General features: G+C 39.6%; 2 protein-coding genes across 5 annotated transcripts in view; one reads left to right on the forward strand and one right to left on the reverse strand.

Annotated features, from left to right (window-relative positions):
• The window catches only part of DYNC1I1 (dynein cytoplasmic 1 intermediate chain 1), a 295,343-nt gene that overhangs the window by 243,365 nt on the left and 36,641 nt on the right, over positions 1-15,337 (forward strand). The gene's annotated exons all lie outside the window — the stretch shown is intronic.
• Positions 1-15,337, reverse strand: part of SLC25A13 (solute carrier family 25 member 13) — a 297,241-nt gene that overhangs the window by 23,037 nt on the left and 258,867 nt on the right. Inside the window, exon 24 of one of the 3 annotated variants that reach the window (XR_009541994.1) lies at positions 1,817-2,408. The exons of the other annotated variants lie outside the window; for them this stretch is intronic. The gene's annotated coding sequence lies outside the window, so the exon portion shown is untranslated. Of the gene's footprint in view, positions 1-1,816; positions 2,409-15,337 lie in introns of those variants that run through there. 3 annotated transcript variants of the gene reach the window in all.

A 15,337-nucleotide genomic window follows, 5' to 3' on the forward strand; every position in this document is an offset into this window, starting at 1 on the left:
ATAGTTTTCTCTCCTGTCCTCTGTTCATTGGCTTGAACTAAACCCAAGTCAAAAGTCAGAAGCCTCTTATAAGTTGTCATTTTCCTTCTCACTTAGGACCTTCCTTAATGATTAAAAACGTAACTTTTAAACCAGATTTCCCCTTTACCACTCTGCCAGGCCCAGCTGCGTTAAGAGCTGTAATGGGTCCCCAATCGAGGAGGCTTATACTTGAGACTCTTGGCTTCCACCCACCTATGGAACCTAATTTATGCCTGATTGGCTTGGTTTTTCTCTCTCTCAGTTGCCCTCCTTTAACAAAATTTAGTAAATGAACTGAGGTTTGCTAGTCTTTTGCTGTTAAGACCGTTTTTTCAGTATTGCAATCCATGGACTGCCAACATGAAAGGTGTGTGTCTTTATATGTCTGTCAGTGTGTGTGTGTGATCTTGTTTCTTCTTTTTAAAGTATTTTGTGTGTATCTAGATCTGTACTAAATTAGAACAGGCATGCGCTCCTTTAAGAATGCCCTCCCCAGTCCCCCAGAGGAGGCTATTTGAAAAAATAGTTCCTTGAGAGCAGAGAATGACCATGTCTTCTTTATCAAATTTATGACAAATTTTTAAATTTTTATTTATTTATTTTTTTTTACGGTACACGGGCCTCTCACTGTTGTGGCCTCTCCCGTTGCGGAGCACAGGCTCGGGACGCGCAGGCTCAGCGGCCACGGCTCACGGGCCTAGCCGCTCCGCGGCATGTGGGATCCTCCCGGACCGGGACACGAACCTGTGTCCCCTGCATCGGCAGGCAGACTCCCAACCACTGTGCCACTAGGGAAGCCCCTATGACAAATTTTTTACCTATTTCTCTGAGGTTGGTCTCTCCCCATGCTCATTCTTCCTACATAATCCTCTTCCTAAAATAAAACACACCTTTCATTATGTAATCTCCTACAATACGTAACAGTGTTTGTATTCTGTGGAATCTTAACAGGCATTTTTTTAAAAAGGCAGGGGAAGAGGTTCCATGATTTAAAAGCAATACAGAAAGAGTTAAAGTGAACAAGTATGTTTATCGGAGAGGCCTTTTTAACTTATCCTTCAGGAATGGGCTGATTTTTGCCATGCAAAGGTCCCCAAACTCATCTGGGTATGGGACTCATTTTTACCCAGGCATAGTGGGAGAACAGTATTCCTTGGAACATACCTTTGGAAACTCTGATGGACACCGCTCTACTTGCTCTCCTAATCATTTCAAACACCTCAACCTGCATTTCATGGTTTTCTACTGGCTTGGACAAGCATCTACCCATTAGTCCCGCAAGTTCTAAATGCACTTTTTCCAATTTGCATTTTCCAGTAATAATGTCAAACAATTAAATAAAAATATCAGTAAGTACAGAGATATTAATGAACTTGAATTTCTAGAGAGAGGAGAGAGAGAGAGGCTGAAAGGAAGGAAGAATTAAATGTCCAGAAATAGTATTTAGAGATGGAGGCGTGACAGGCTCTGAAAGCTATGCAAGGAGCTTTCCATGAAGACAGGTACGATGCCAGCACCACTTGGAATAATGATTAAATAAATATACCACTTATTTTCTTATAAACAGTTTTTATGTCCTTTATAGAACCAAAGTCCGTGGGCGGGAAACAAGAAAGGAGAGCAACAAGAAAATATGGCTTAAGTCATAGAAATCAGACCTGAGGAGTACTTTACAGACCCCCTATTTAATTCCCTAATATTACAGGAAAGAAAACCAGTGTGTAGAGAGAAGTGATTTAGATATTCTTTTAGTTGCATATTTTTTCCACCTCACATTGATTGTAATTGAGTCAGTTAGAAATAAGTGCATGTAAAAGAAATGATTTTAACATTTTGAACTGTGCACCTATTTCTTTTTACACACACACACACACACACACACACACTGTATTTTATTTGTACAAGAGATAAATAAACTGACACCAAGCATTGTAAATGGATGACCACAACAAAAGCAACAATGATTGCAATTACCAAACATGAAACACACTCGTACTATGTCATAATATTGACATTCAGTCCAGGAATCCTCCACTGTAACAGCTCCTTTACTTTGCAGTGAAAATTGAATTGTATATTTTTTGCCTCTGAGCCTTTGTGGGATTTTTCTTTTTTTTTATTCAAACACAGTCACAAAAATTATAATCATCCTCATCAGTTCACTCAGTCCCATGTAATTAATTTTTTTTCATCTTGATCTTTTGCTAGCATTTTTATGCATTTATCAGTTTTCCATTAGAGTTCTGAAAATGCTGATTCATTCAGTTCAGTAGTACAGTCAGTTACCAGAAACCTGTACTTGTCGGAGTCTTTTCCATGAATTCCTTGAAGATGAAACCCTTTTATAGGAACATTTTTGCAAAAGCATCAGAGTACACCAGAACTGTCTGTAAATGACAAAAGACTTAAAAATGACCACGGTTAAAGATTTGATGAAATTTCATAATAATGCAATTGACAAGGAAATTTAGTTGTTCCTGAGATATACATTTTAAAGTAATAACTAGAATTATGACTTACATTATACCAGAACATATAAGATTTTAGAAATTTCATATAATGTCTGAAACATTTATATTAACATATTTCCATACAAATAACCCAAAGAAAGTTTAGTATTAGTTTGTGTTTGTTTGTTTGTTTATACTGCAGGTTCTTATTAGTCATCACTTTTATACACATCAGTGTATACATGTCAATCCCAATCTCCCAATTCAGCACACCACCATCCCCGCCCCCCTGCAGCTTTCCCCCTTGGTGTCCATACGTTTGTTCTCTACATCTGTGTCTCAGCTTCTGCCCTGCAAACTGGTTCATCTGTACCATTTTTCTAGGTTCTACATACATGCGTTAATATATGATATTTGTTTTTCTCTTTCTGACTTACTTCACTCTGTGTGACAGTCTCTAGGTCCACCCACGTCTCAACAAATGACTCAATTTCGTTCCTTTTTATGGCTGAGTAATATTCCATTGTATATATGTACCACAACTTCTTTATCCATTCGTCTGTCGATGGGCATTTAGGTTGCTTCCATGACCTGGCTATTGTAAATAGTGCTGCAATGAACATTGGGGTGCATGTGTCTTTTTGAATTATGGTTTTCTCTGGATATATGCCCAGTAGTGGGATTGCTGGATCATATGGTAATTCTATTTTTAGTTTTTTAAGGAACCTCTATACTGTTCTCCATAGTGGCTGTATCAATTTACATTCCCACCAACAGTGCAAGAGGGTTCCCTTTTCTCCATGCTCTCTCCAGCATTTATTGTTTATAGATTTTCTGATGATGTCCATTCTCACCAGTGTGAGGCGATATCTCATGGTAGTTTTGATTTGCATTTCTCTAATAATTAGTGATGTTGAGCATCGTTTCATGTCTCTCTTGGCCATCTGTATGTCTTCTTTGGAGAAATATCTATTTAGCTCTTCTGCCCATTTTTGGATTGGGTTGTCTGTTTTTTTAATATTGAGCTGCATGAGCTGTTTATATATTTTGGAGATTAATCCTTTGTTTGTTGATTCCTTTGCAAACATTTTCTCCCATTCTGAGGGTTGTCTTTTCATCTTGTTTTTGGTTTCCTTTGCTGTGCAAAAGCTTTGATGTTTCATTAGGTCCCATTTGTTTATTTTTGTTTTTATTTCCATTACTCTAGGAGGTGGATCAAAAAAGATCTTGCTGTGATTTATGTCAAAGAGTGTTCTTCCTATGTTTTCCTCTAAGAGTTTTATAGTGTCTGGTCTTACATTTAGGTCTCGAATCCATTTTGAGTTTATTTTTGTGTGGTGTTAGGGAGTGTTCTAATTTCATTCTTTTACATGTAGCTGTCCAGTTTTCCCAGGACCACTTATTGAAGAGACTGTCTTATCTCCATTGTATATCTTTGCCTCCTTTGTCATAGATTAGTTGACCATAGGTGCATGGGTTTATCTCTGGGCTTTCTATCTTGTTCCGTTGATCTGTGTTTCTGTGCCAGTACCATATTGTCTTGATTACTGTAGCTTTGTAGTATAGTCTGAAGTCAGGGAGTCTGATTCCTCCAGCTCCGTGTTTTTCCCTCAAGACTGCTTTGGCTATTCAGGGTCTTTTGAGTCTCCATACAAATCTTAAATTGATTTGTTCTAGTTCCTTAAAAATTGCGATTGGTAATTTCATAGGGATTGCATTGAATCTGTAGATTGCTTTGGGTAGTATAGACATTTTCACAATATTGATTCTTCCAATCCAAGAACATGGTATATCTCTCCATCTGTTGGTATCATCTTTAATTTCTTTCATCAGTGTGTTATGGTTTTCTGCATACACGTGTTTGTCTCCCTAGGTAGGTTTATTCCTAGGTATTTTATTCTTTTTTTGTAATGGTAAATGGGAGTGTTTCCATAATTTCTCTTTCAGATTTTTCATTAGTGTGTAGGAATGCAAGAGATTTCTGTGCATTAATTTTGTATCCTGCAACTTTACCAAATTCATTGATTAGCTCTAGTAGTTTTCTGGTGGCATTTTTAGGATTCTCTATGTATAGTATCACGTCATCGGCAAACAGTGACAGTTTTACTTCTTTTCCAATTTGTATTCCTTTTATTTCTTTTTTTTTCTCTGATTGCCATGGCTAGGACTTCCAAAACTATGTTGAATAATAGTGGTGAGAGTGGACATCCATGTCTCGTTCCTGATCTTAGAGGAAATGCTTTCAATTTTTCACCATTGAGAATGAGGTTTGCTGTGGGTTTGTCGTATATGGCCTTTATTATGTTGAGGCAGGTTCCCTCTATGCCCACTTTCTTGAGAGTATTTATCATAAATCGGTGTTGAATTTTGTCAAAAGCTTTTTCTGCATCTACTGAGATGATCATGTGGTTTTTATTCTTCAATTTGCTAGTATGATGTATCACATTGACTGATTTGTGTATATTGAAGAATCCTTGCATCCCCTGGGATAAATCCCACTTGATCATGGTATATGATCCTTTTAATGTGTTGTTGGATTCTATTTGCTAGTATTGTGTTGAGGATTTTTGCATCTATGTTCATCAGTGATATTGGCCTGTAGTATTCTTTCTTTGTGACATCCTTGTCTGGTTTTGGTATCAGGGTGATGGTGGCCTCATAGAATGAGTTTGGGAGTGTTCCTTCCTCTGCAATTTTTTGAAAGAGTTTGAGAAGGATGGGTGTTAGCTCTTCTCTAAATGTTTGATAGAATTCACCTGTGAAGCAATGTGGTCCTGGACTTTTGTTTGTTGGAAGATTTTTAATCACAGTTTCAATTTCATTACTTGTGATTGCTCAGTTCATATTTTCTATTTCTTCCTGGTTCAGTCTTGAAAGGTTATACATTTCTAAGAATTTGTCCATTTCTTCCAGGTTTTCCATTTTATTGGCATAGAGTTGCTTGTAGTAGTCTCTTAGGATGTTTTGTATTTCTGTGGTGTCTGTTGTAACTTCTCCTTTTTCATTTCTAATTTTATTGACTTGAGTCCTCTCCCTCTTTTTCTTTATGAGTCTTGCTAATGGTTTATAATTTTATCTTCTCAAAGAACCAGCTTTTAATTTTATTGATCTTTGTTATTGTCTTCTTTGTTTCTATTTCATTTATTTCTGCTCTGATCTTTATGATTTCTTTCCTTCTGCTAACTTTGGGTTTTGTTCGTTCTTCTTTCTCTAGTTCCTTTAGGTGTAAGGTTAGATAGTTTACTTGAGATTTTTCTTCTTTCTTGAGGTAGGCTTGTATAGCTATAAACTTCCCTCTTAAAACTGCTTTTGCTGCATCCCATAGGTTTTGGATCATCGTTTTTTCATTGCCATTTGTCTCTAGGTATTTTTTGATTTCCTTTTTGATTTCTTCAGTGATCTCTTGGTTATTTAGTAATGTATTGTTTAGCCTCCATGTGTTTGTGTTTTGTATGTTTTTTTCCCCTGTAATTCATTTCTAATCTCATAGTGTTGTCAGAAAAGATGCTTGATATGATTTCAATTTTCTTAAATTTACTGAGGCTTGACTTGTGGCCCAAGATGTGATCTATCCTGGAGAATGTTCTGTGCATACTTGAGAAGAAAGTGTAATCTGCTGTTTTTGGATGGAATGTCCTATAAGTATCAATTAAATCTATCTGGTCTGTTGTGTCATTTAAAGCTTCTGTTTCCCTATTTATTTTCAGTTTGGATGATCTGTCCATTGGTGTAAGTGAGGTGTTAAGTCCCCCACTATTATTGTGTTACTGTCGATTTCCTCTTTTATAGCTGCTAGCAGTTGCCTTATGTATTGAGGTGCTCCTATGTTGGATGCATATATATTTATAATTGTTATATCTTCTTCTTGGATTGATCCCTTGATCATTATATAGTGTCCTTCCTTGTCTCTTGTAACATTCTTTATTTTAAAGTCTGTTTTATTTGATACGAATATAGCTACTTCAGCTTTCTTTTGATTTCCATTTGCATGGAATATCTTTTTCCATCCCCTCACTTTCAGTCTGTGTGTGTCCCTAGGTCTGAAGTGGGTCTGTTGTAGACAGCATATATATGGGTCTTGTTTTTGTATCCATTCAGCAAGCCTGTGTCTTTTGGTTGGAGCATTTAATCCATTCACGTTTAATTATCGATATGTATGTCCCTATGACCATTTTCTTAATTGTTTTGGGTTTGCTTTTGTAGGTCCTTTTCTTCTCTTGTGTTTCCCACGTAGAGAAGTTCCTTTAGCATTTGTTGTAGAGCTGGTTTGGTGGTGCTGAATTCTCTTAACTTTTGCTTGTCTGTAAAGCTTTTGATTTCTCCATCGACTCTGAATGAGATCCTTGCTGGGTAGAGTAATCTGGGTTGTAGGTTCTTCCCTTTCATCACTGTAAGTATATTATGCCACTCCCTTCTGGCTTGTGGAGTTTCTGCTGAGAAATCAGCTGTTAACCTTATGGGAGTTCCCTTGTATGTTATTTGTTGTTTTTCCCTTGCTGCTTTTAATAATTTTTCTTTGTCTTTAATTTTTGCCAGTTTGATTACCCTGTGTCTCGGCGTGTTTCTCCTTGGGTTTATCCTGTATGGGACTCGCTGCGCTTCCTTGACTTTGGTGGCTGTTGGCTTTGCCATGTTAGGGAAGTTTTCAACTAGCATCTCTTCAAATATTTTCTCTGGGCCTTTCTCTCTCTCTTCTCCTTCTGGGACCCCTATAATGCAAATGTTGTTGCATTTAATGTTGTCCCAGAGTCTCTTAGGCTGTCTTCATTTCTTTGCATTCTTTTTTCTTTAGTCTGTTCCGCAGCAGTGAATTCCACCATTCTGTCTTCTAGGTCATTTATCCATTCTTCTGCCTCAGTTATTGTGCCATTGATTCCTTCTAGTGTAGTTTTCATTTCAGTTATTGTATTGTTCATCTCTGTTTGTTTGTTCTTTAATTCTTCTAGGTCTTTATTAAACATTTCTTGCATCTTCTCGATCTTTGCCTCCATTCTTTTTCCAAGGTCCTGGATCGTCTTCACTATCATTATTCTGAATTCTTTTTCTGGAAGGTTGTCTATCTCCACTTCATTTAGTTGTTTTTCTGGGGTTTTATCTTGTTCCTTCATCTGGTATATAGCCTCCTGCCTTTTCATCTTGTCTGTCTTTCTGTGAATGTGGGTTTTGTTCCACCGGCTGCAGGATTGTAGTTCTTCTTGCTTCTGCTGTCTGCTCTCTGGAGGATGAGGCTATCTCAGAGGCTTGATGGGAGGGACTGGTGGTGGGTAGAGGGGACTGTTGCTCTGGTGGGCAGAGCTCAGTAAAACTTTAATCCACTTGACTGTTGATGGGTGTGGCTGGGTTCCCTCCCTGTTGGTTGTTTGGCCTGAGACAACCCAGCACTGGAACCTACCTTGGCTCTTTGTTGGGGCTAATGACAGACTCTGGGAGGGCTCACGTCAAGGAGTACTTCCTAGAACTTCTGCTGCCAGTGTCCTTGTCCCCGTGGTGAAACAGAGCCACCCCCTGCCTCTGCAGGAGACCCTCCAACACTAGCAGGTAGGTCTGGTTCAGTCTCCCCTGGGGTCACTGATTCTTCCCCTGGGTCCCGATGTGCCCACTACTTTGTGTGTGCCCTCCAAGAGTGGAGTCTCTGTTTCCCCCAGTCCTGTTGAAGTCTTGCAATCAATTCCCACTAGGTTTCAAAGTCTGATTCTCTAGGAATTCCTTCTCCCGTTGCTGGACCCCCAGGTTGGGAAGCCTGACATGGGGCTCAGAACCTTCACTCCAGCGGGTGGACTTCTGTGGTATAAGTGTTCGCCAGTCTGTGAGTCACCCATCCAGCTGTTATGGGATTTGATTTTACTGTGATTGTGCCCTTCCTACCGTCTCACTGTGGCTTCTCCTTTGTCTTTGGATGTCGGGTACCTTTTTTGGTGAGTTCCAGTGTCTTTCTGTCAGTGATTGTCCAGCAGCTAGTTGTGATTCTGGTGTTCTCGCAAGAGGGAGAGCATGTCCTTCTACTCTGCCGTCTTGGTTCCTCCTCCTGTGCACCTATTTTTATTTGAGTAGTGCTGGAATATCTTGCAATTTTCTCTTGCTTAATGATGCCTCACCCTATTGTCATAAAGCTATTCATAAAATAATTTTAATCATCAGGAAAAAACCCAGCACTTTAAAATAATGTAAATGTCTTTTAATGTATTTGTTTGTTGTTTCCCTCTTTTTATTGAGCTATGAGCTTCTTGAGGTCAGTGGTCATAGTTCACATCTATTCTATATTCCCCACAGCTTTCAGTCAGACTAGTAAATGGTTAATATATAACACAGGCTGATTATCTTATTGAGCAATTACATATAAATTAAATTAAGCCACTAGCAGTAATGTTGCTGATGAATGATAGGATAAACTCTGAAGTTTTATATTTACTGCAAATTTATTTTAATCCTCATTCAGGTGCCCCAGTGACTGAAACATAACTGCACCCCAAACACAAATGGACCTGCAAAGACACCTCTGTCCATTCTTAATTGATATTTTTGACAATCGCGTTCTCCGCTTATCACCTCTTTTCTACTCCATTGATTTTTGCCCCTTCTGTCCAATCAGTTGTACAAACATGAACACATGAGTGTTTACATATCAATCTACATGTCATCATTGCGAAACATGCAAGAATGTAATAACAGTCTAGAATTTTTTTTCATATTCACACAAAGTCCATAGTTGAAGGTTCATTCTTAGTATTGTACATTGTATGGGTCTGTACAAGTATAACATACAATCATAATTATAACATCATACAGAGTATTTCACTGCCTTAAAAATCCTCTGTGCTCTGCTTTTTCATCCCTCCCTCCCCGCACGCAACTCCTGGCAACCACTGATCTCTTACTGTCACCATAGTTTTGCCTTTTCCAGAGTGTCCTGTACTGGGAATCATATAATACATAGCCTTTCCAGATTAGCTTCTTTGACTTGGTAAAAACGCATTTAAGGTTCCTCTGAGTCTTTTCATGGCTTGATAGCTCATTTCTTCTTATCACTGAATAACATTGCCTTGATATACTACAGTTTATCACTTCATCAGGACATCTTTGTTGCTTCCAGGTTTTGGCCATTATGAATAAAACTGCTGTAAGCATTCGTATACAGATCTTTGTGTGGGCCTTAGTTTTCAATTCCTTTGGGTAAATACCAATGAGTATCATTGCTGGATTGTATGGTAAGAATATGTTTAGTTTTGTAAGAAACTTCCAAAGTGGCTGTACCATCTTGCGTTCCCACCAGCAGTGAATGAGAACCCCAAGGAGTCCCCCATCCCTCCCCACCAATGATTAAATCTGCTGCCCTCCAGGACTGTTTGACCAAACTTGCTCTAACAGAAAATGTTTAGGGCAGTGAAACTACTCTGCTACTACAATGGTGGGTACATGTAATACACTGGTCACAACCCATAGAATGTGCAACACCAAGAGTGAACACTAAGATAAACTATAGACTTTGGGCGATAATGATGCGTCAGTATAGGGTCATCGATTGTAACGAATGTCCTGCTCTGTGGGAAACGTTAATAACGGAGGAGGCTGTGGGGCAGGAGTATACGGGAACTCTCTCCACCTGCCTCTCAATTTTGCCATGAACCTAAAACTGCTCTAATAGCTAAAATTAAAAACACAAATAAAAAACCATCCCATATGTGGAAAACCAAACACTTCAGGAATGAAGTAAAGGTATATTTTAAAAATTAATTTTTATTAGAATATAGTTGACTTACAGTGTTGTGTTAGTTTCAGGTGTACAGCAAAGTGAATCAGTTATACATATACATATATCCAGTCTTTTTTAGATTCTTTTCCCATATAGGTCATTACAGAGTATTGAGTGGAGTTCCCTGTGCTATACAGTAGGTCCTTATTAGTTATCCATTTTATATATAGTAGTGTGTTTGTGTCAGTCCCAACCTCCCAATTTATCCCTACTCTCTTCCTTTCACCCTTGGTAACCATAAGTTTGTTTTCTACATCTGTGACTATTTCTGTTTTGTAAATAGGTTCGTATGTACCACTTTTTTAGATTCCACGTATAAGTGATATCATGTGATATTTGTCTTTCTCTGTCTGACTTACTTCACTCAGTTTGACAGTCTCTAGGTCCATCCATGTTGCTGAAATGGCATTATTTCATTCTTTTTTATGGCTGAGTAATATTGCATTGTTTATATGTACCACATCTTCTCTATCCATTCCTCCATCGATGAACATTTAGGTTGCTTCCATATCCTGGCTATTATAAATAGTGCTGCAGTGAACATTGGGGTGCATGTATCTTTTTGAATTACGATTTTCTCTGGATATATGCCCAGTAGTGGGATTGCTGGATCATATGGTAGCTCTATTTTTAGTTTTTTGAGGAACCTCCATACTGTTCTCCATAGTGGCTGTATCAATTTACATTCCCACCAACAGTGTAGGAGGGTTCCCTTTTCTCCACACCCTCTCCAGCATTTATTGTTTGTAGACTTTTTGATGATGGCCATTCTGACCGGTGTGAGGTGATACCTCATTGTAGTTTTGATTTTCATTCTCTAATAATTAGTGATGTTGAGCATCATGTCATGTGCCTCTTGGCCATCTGTATGTCTTCTTTAGAGAAATGTCTATTTAGATCTTCCACCCATTTTTTGATTGTGTTGTTTGTTTTTTTGATATTGAGCTGCATGAGCTGTTTGTATATTTTGGAGGTTAATCCCTTGTTGGTCATTCTTTCTCCAGCAATAGAAAGCAGCAGCGTGAGTAAAGGCTTGAAGGGCAGAAGGGTTCCAGTGTGCAGCGGGGATTGTGAACCCAGCCGACTGGCTGGAGCAGAGGGTTTTGATTAGGGGACGAGGGGGAAAGCACATTTGGAACGCGTGGTCCTGCCATTTCAGCACTGATCTGCCCCAGTGGGATCAGATGGTGGTATTCATAGCCCTGGACTGTCTTGTTAGAGCCCTGGCTCTGGGATCTGTGGCGTGGAGGTACTTTCTTGATGTAGCTGTTTGTACTGAGCCTGTCACTAGCTCAGCAGGAGGTAAAAATTACTTGACAGTCTCTCCTGGCTCTCACCCATCCAAAGCGTGAGGGAGAGTAGGGGTGTCAGAGTGGGTGGGCATTGGGGAGAGTCCTTAAGAGCTGAAGCGTTCAGTGAGGGAGAGTGAAGGGCATTGAGAGGCTTACCCACATTCTGGGGCACCCGTGCCAGGCAAGCAGCCCCACCCCACCGTGGGGTCCCTGTGCCCTCCACCCCCCCCCCATAGTTGACCTTTAATCCAAAGTGTTTGGTTCCATATGGAAATCTCTCTCTCTTTCAATTTCTCTCTATCTCATTTTTTGCGCACACACACAATTATTATCAAAAAACACTTTGGAATTTAAACTCTCAGCTAGGGATCCTTTTCCTAAACAAAAAGCTACAATTTAATACATTTCTATCGGTTCCCTATTACATAGCAAACGGGAACCACTCGCCGTATGCAGTACAATCATTTAAGCTCATTTGACTTCTAAAGGCGAGGGCGATAACATTTTGGATTTCATTTTTGTTTGTCCTATAAGAGTATTGAGTTTTGGCCAAAACCCCAGGCCCTGGGTGAATGTGCTTCAGACCTCACTTTTTGTCAGGAGGCCAAGTGGACTTGGGAGAGAGGGTGGAGCTGTCTGTTCAGACATGATTTTTAGTTTTACCCTTTGCCTCTGGAGCCAGGGCCCTGGCCCGCATCCAGCGCACGAAGAGAAGATTATGGTATTTTCTAGGTAATTTTAAGGAGCACAAACCCAAAGTAAAGTCAGGTGGTTTCACGTCTGCACTGAATTTTTCATGTGAAGGATTTGTCCTGATTCGGGTTTTCAGAGCTGTATTTTAAGTGATGAAGGGAACTGTATTCTTCTGGAGACAGGCATGTTTTGGTTGTTTGCTAATGACCTCTGGTTTTGCTTATGGAGAGTTTTGTTAACAAATGGAAATGTAGCAAAATAAAACACTCTCTTTCGTACTTTCTTTTTTTGCTTCCTTTTCCTTCTTTCTTAAACAATGGGAACGCTTGCAATAAGCTGTCAAAACCAGGCTATAGATATTAGTTATTGTAGCATCATTAATACTGTGTAAAAATAAATTAGTCACTTTGGCAATCAAACACATTCTTGTGATCTCCTGTCGGTGCTTTTAAACAGAGCCTTCCCCTGCTGTTTGATAGATCCTATTGTTAAGAGAAGAGGCTGTAGAGATGTATTCAAAAATTCTTTGAAATTTCTCCAGCCTCAGGAACCCATTCAGCAGGAATTAGCCTTTAAGGAGGCTGATAAGGAGAGCTCGGCAGGGGCCTGACTGCTCTGGAGGTGAAAGGTTAACCCCAGGGCCTGGGTAAGAGGGCTCCGCTTTTGGACCCATGTCGTGCTCAGCTACCCTGCCTGCTTGCCTCGCCTTTTCCTGCCCTCTCACCCCATCCGCACCTCACCCTCCAGCTACCTTTTCTAAAAGAAAGGGACTTCAAGACGGAGCCTGCAGAGGGTGACAAAATTAAACCAAAATAAACTCTCATCTCAAGCACAGCAGACTTTGTTTCGGGGGCGGGGTGGGGGGGGGAACAGCTCTCTATCCAGGCAAAAGTGACAGGCTGAATCAGGCAGAATTGTCATTTCTGGTTCACGTTCAATTGGGTCCCTGCAGTGGTTGGGCGTGTTGGTATCGAGGCAGCATCGAGTTTTCCACTCTGTGCCCTCCTCAGTTGTCCCAACAACATTGCAGAACTGGAGGTGCGAAGTAAAGCGAAGTTGAAAATTAAAAAGAGGCTCTGCTGCCTCCAGAGAGGCTTTATATTCACCACAGGCCCTTTCCAGTGGAAGACACAGTAAAGCACAAAAGACTGCAAAAGAAACAGCATTCTGCCTTGTGCTCTTGGGGGCAATTCCATAAATGCAGAATCATAGGATAAATTTGCCCATGTGGGTGTGCATTAGAAGCCAAGGAAAAAAAGAGAGCCTTCCTTCTCTTTTCCTTTGAGAGCTATATTAGTTTGCTAGGGCTGCCATCACAAAGTATCATAGATGGGGTGGTTTCAACAGCAGAAATTTATTTCCTCACCGTTTTGGAGACTAGAAGTCCAAGATCAAGGTATTGACAGGGTTGACTTCTTCTGAGGCCTCGCTCCTTGGCTTGCAGATGGCCGTGTTCTCCCTATGTTTTCCCTCTGTGCATATTTGTGTCTGAATCTCCTCTTCTTAAAAGGACACCAGTCATATTGGATTAGAGTCCACCCATATGACCTCATTTAACCTGAATAACCTCTTTAAGGAGGCTATATCAAAATAGTCACATTCTGAGGTACTTGGGGTTAGAACTTCAACATATGACTTTTGGGGCCAACACAATTCAGCCTGTAACAAAAACTAAGGTTATTTCATTATCACAGTTGACCCTTGGTTATGGACAAAGAAGTTAACAGTAATGAGCTTTTCTTGAGGTTCTTTCACACACACCCCACCCCTAGTGCCTGAAGGGCTCCAGTCCCTCCAAGGCTGGCTCCCAGGGGCAGTAAAGCCCTGAAGGACCCGTGGATGTTGAGGGAAAGTTGCAGGAACAGTTGGTGCATTATGGTTAATGTGAGAAGTAACTGTGTTTGTTTGTTTGTGTTGGGGTTTTGTGGGGTTTTTTTTGCTTCCTGCAGGACTTTAATACATTTAATTTCCAGTTGCTGGCATTTGTGAATGTGATTTTTGCATGAAAATCATGGACTTATATTAATAGATTCATCTTTAAATGCCTGGATTTATAGCATAGAAGCTTCTTCCACAGTTCAGAAGTAACATAAGTAGTTATCTCTGCAGTTTTTTAAAATTAATTTTTATTGGAGTATAGTTGATTTATAATGTTGTGTTAGTTTTTGCTGTACAGCAAAGTGAATCAGTTATACATATATCCACTCTTTTTTAGGTTCTTTTCCCATATGGTCCTTACAGAGTATTGAGTAGAGTTCCCTGTGCTATACAGTAGGTCATTATTAGTTATCTATTTTATATATAGTAGTGTGTATATGTCAATCCCAATCTCCCAATTTATCCCTAGCCCCCCGCCTTTTCCCCCTTAGTAACCATAAGTTTGTTTGCTACATCTGTGACTCTATTTCTGTTTTGTAAATAAGTTCATTTGTACCCCTTTTTTAGATTCCACATATAAGTGATATCATATGATATTTGTCTTTCTCTGTCTGACCGACTTCACTCAGTATGCCAATCTCTAGGTCCATCCATGTTGCTAAAATGGCATTATTTCGTTTTTTTTTTTTAATGGCTGAGTAATATTCCATTGTATATATGTACCACATCTTCTTTATCCATTCTTCTGTCAGTGGACATTTAGGTTGCTTCCATGTCTTGGCTACTGTAAATAGTGCTGCAATGAACATTGGGGTGCATGTATCTTTTTGAATTATGATTTTCTCTGGATATATGACCAGTAGTGGGATTGCTGGATCATATGGTAGCTCTATAGAGAAGTAAGTTTGTTGATGCTGAATCCAAAGACCTGTTTCATCATTATCACCGTGTTCAGAATACGTTTATTAACTGGTGCAGGGTATCTAGTCACTGTGTGGTGCTGATTTGGATTCAGGCTTTCTATGGTCAGTACAGCATTCTCTTGTTTTCAGGCATCACTCTTCTTCTCCAGACAAATAAACATGTAAGGATATTCCATGAAAAAGCATGTTAATCTCCTTCTCAGATCAGTATCTCTCTCTTGCTCTTCCTCTTTTCCTCTCTCTCTCTCACACACACACAGACACACACACCAATTGAAATGTATGTATGTGTTAAAAAGAATCTCAGGTACATACTAATATTTTACGTCC

The sequence above is a fragment of the Lagenorhynchus albirostris genome, chromosome 8 (genome assembly GCF_949774975.1).
Source record: "Lagenorhynchus albirostris chromosome 8, mLagAlb1.1, whole genome shotgun sequence".
Classification (NCBI taxonomy): Eukaryota; Metazoa; Chordata; class Mammalia; order Artiodactyla; family Delphinidae; genus Lagenorhynchus; species Lagenorhynchus albirostris.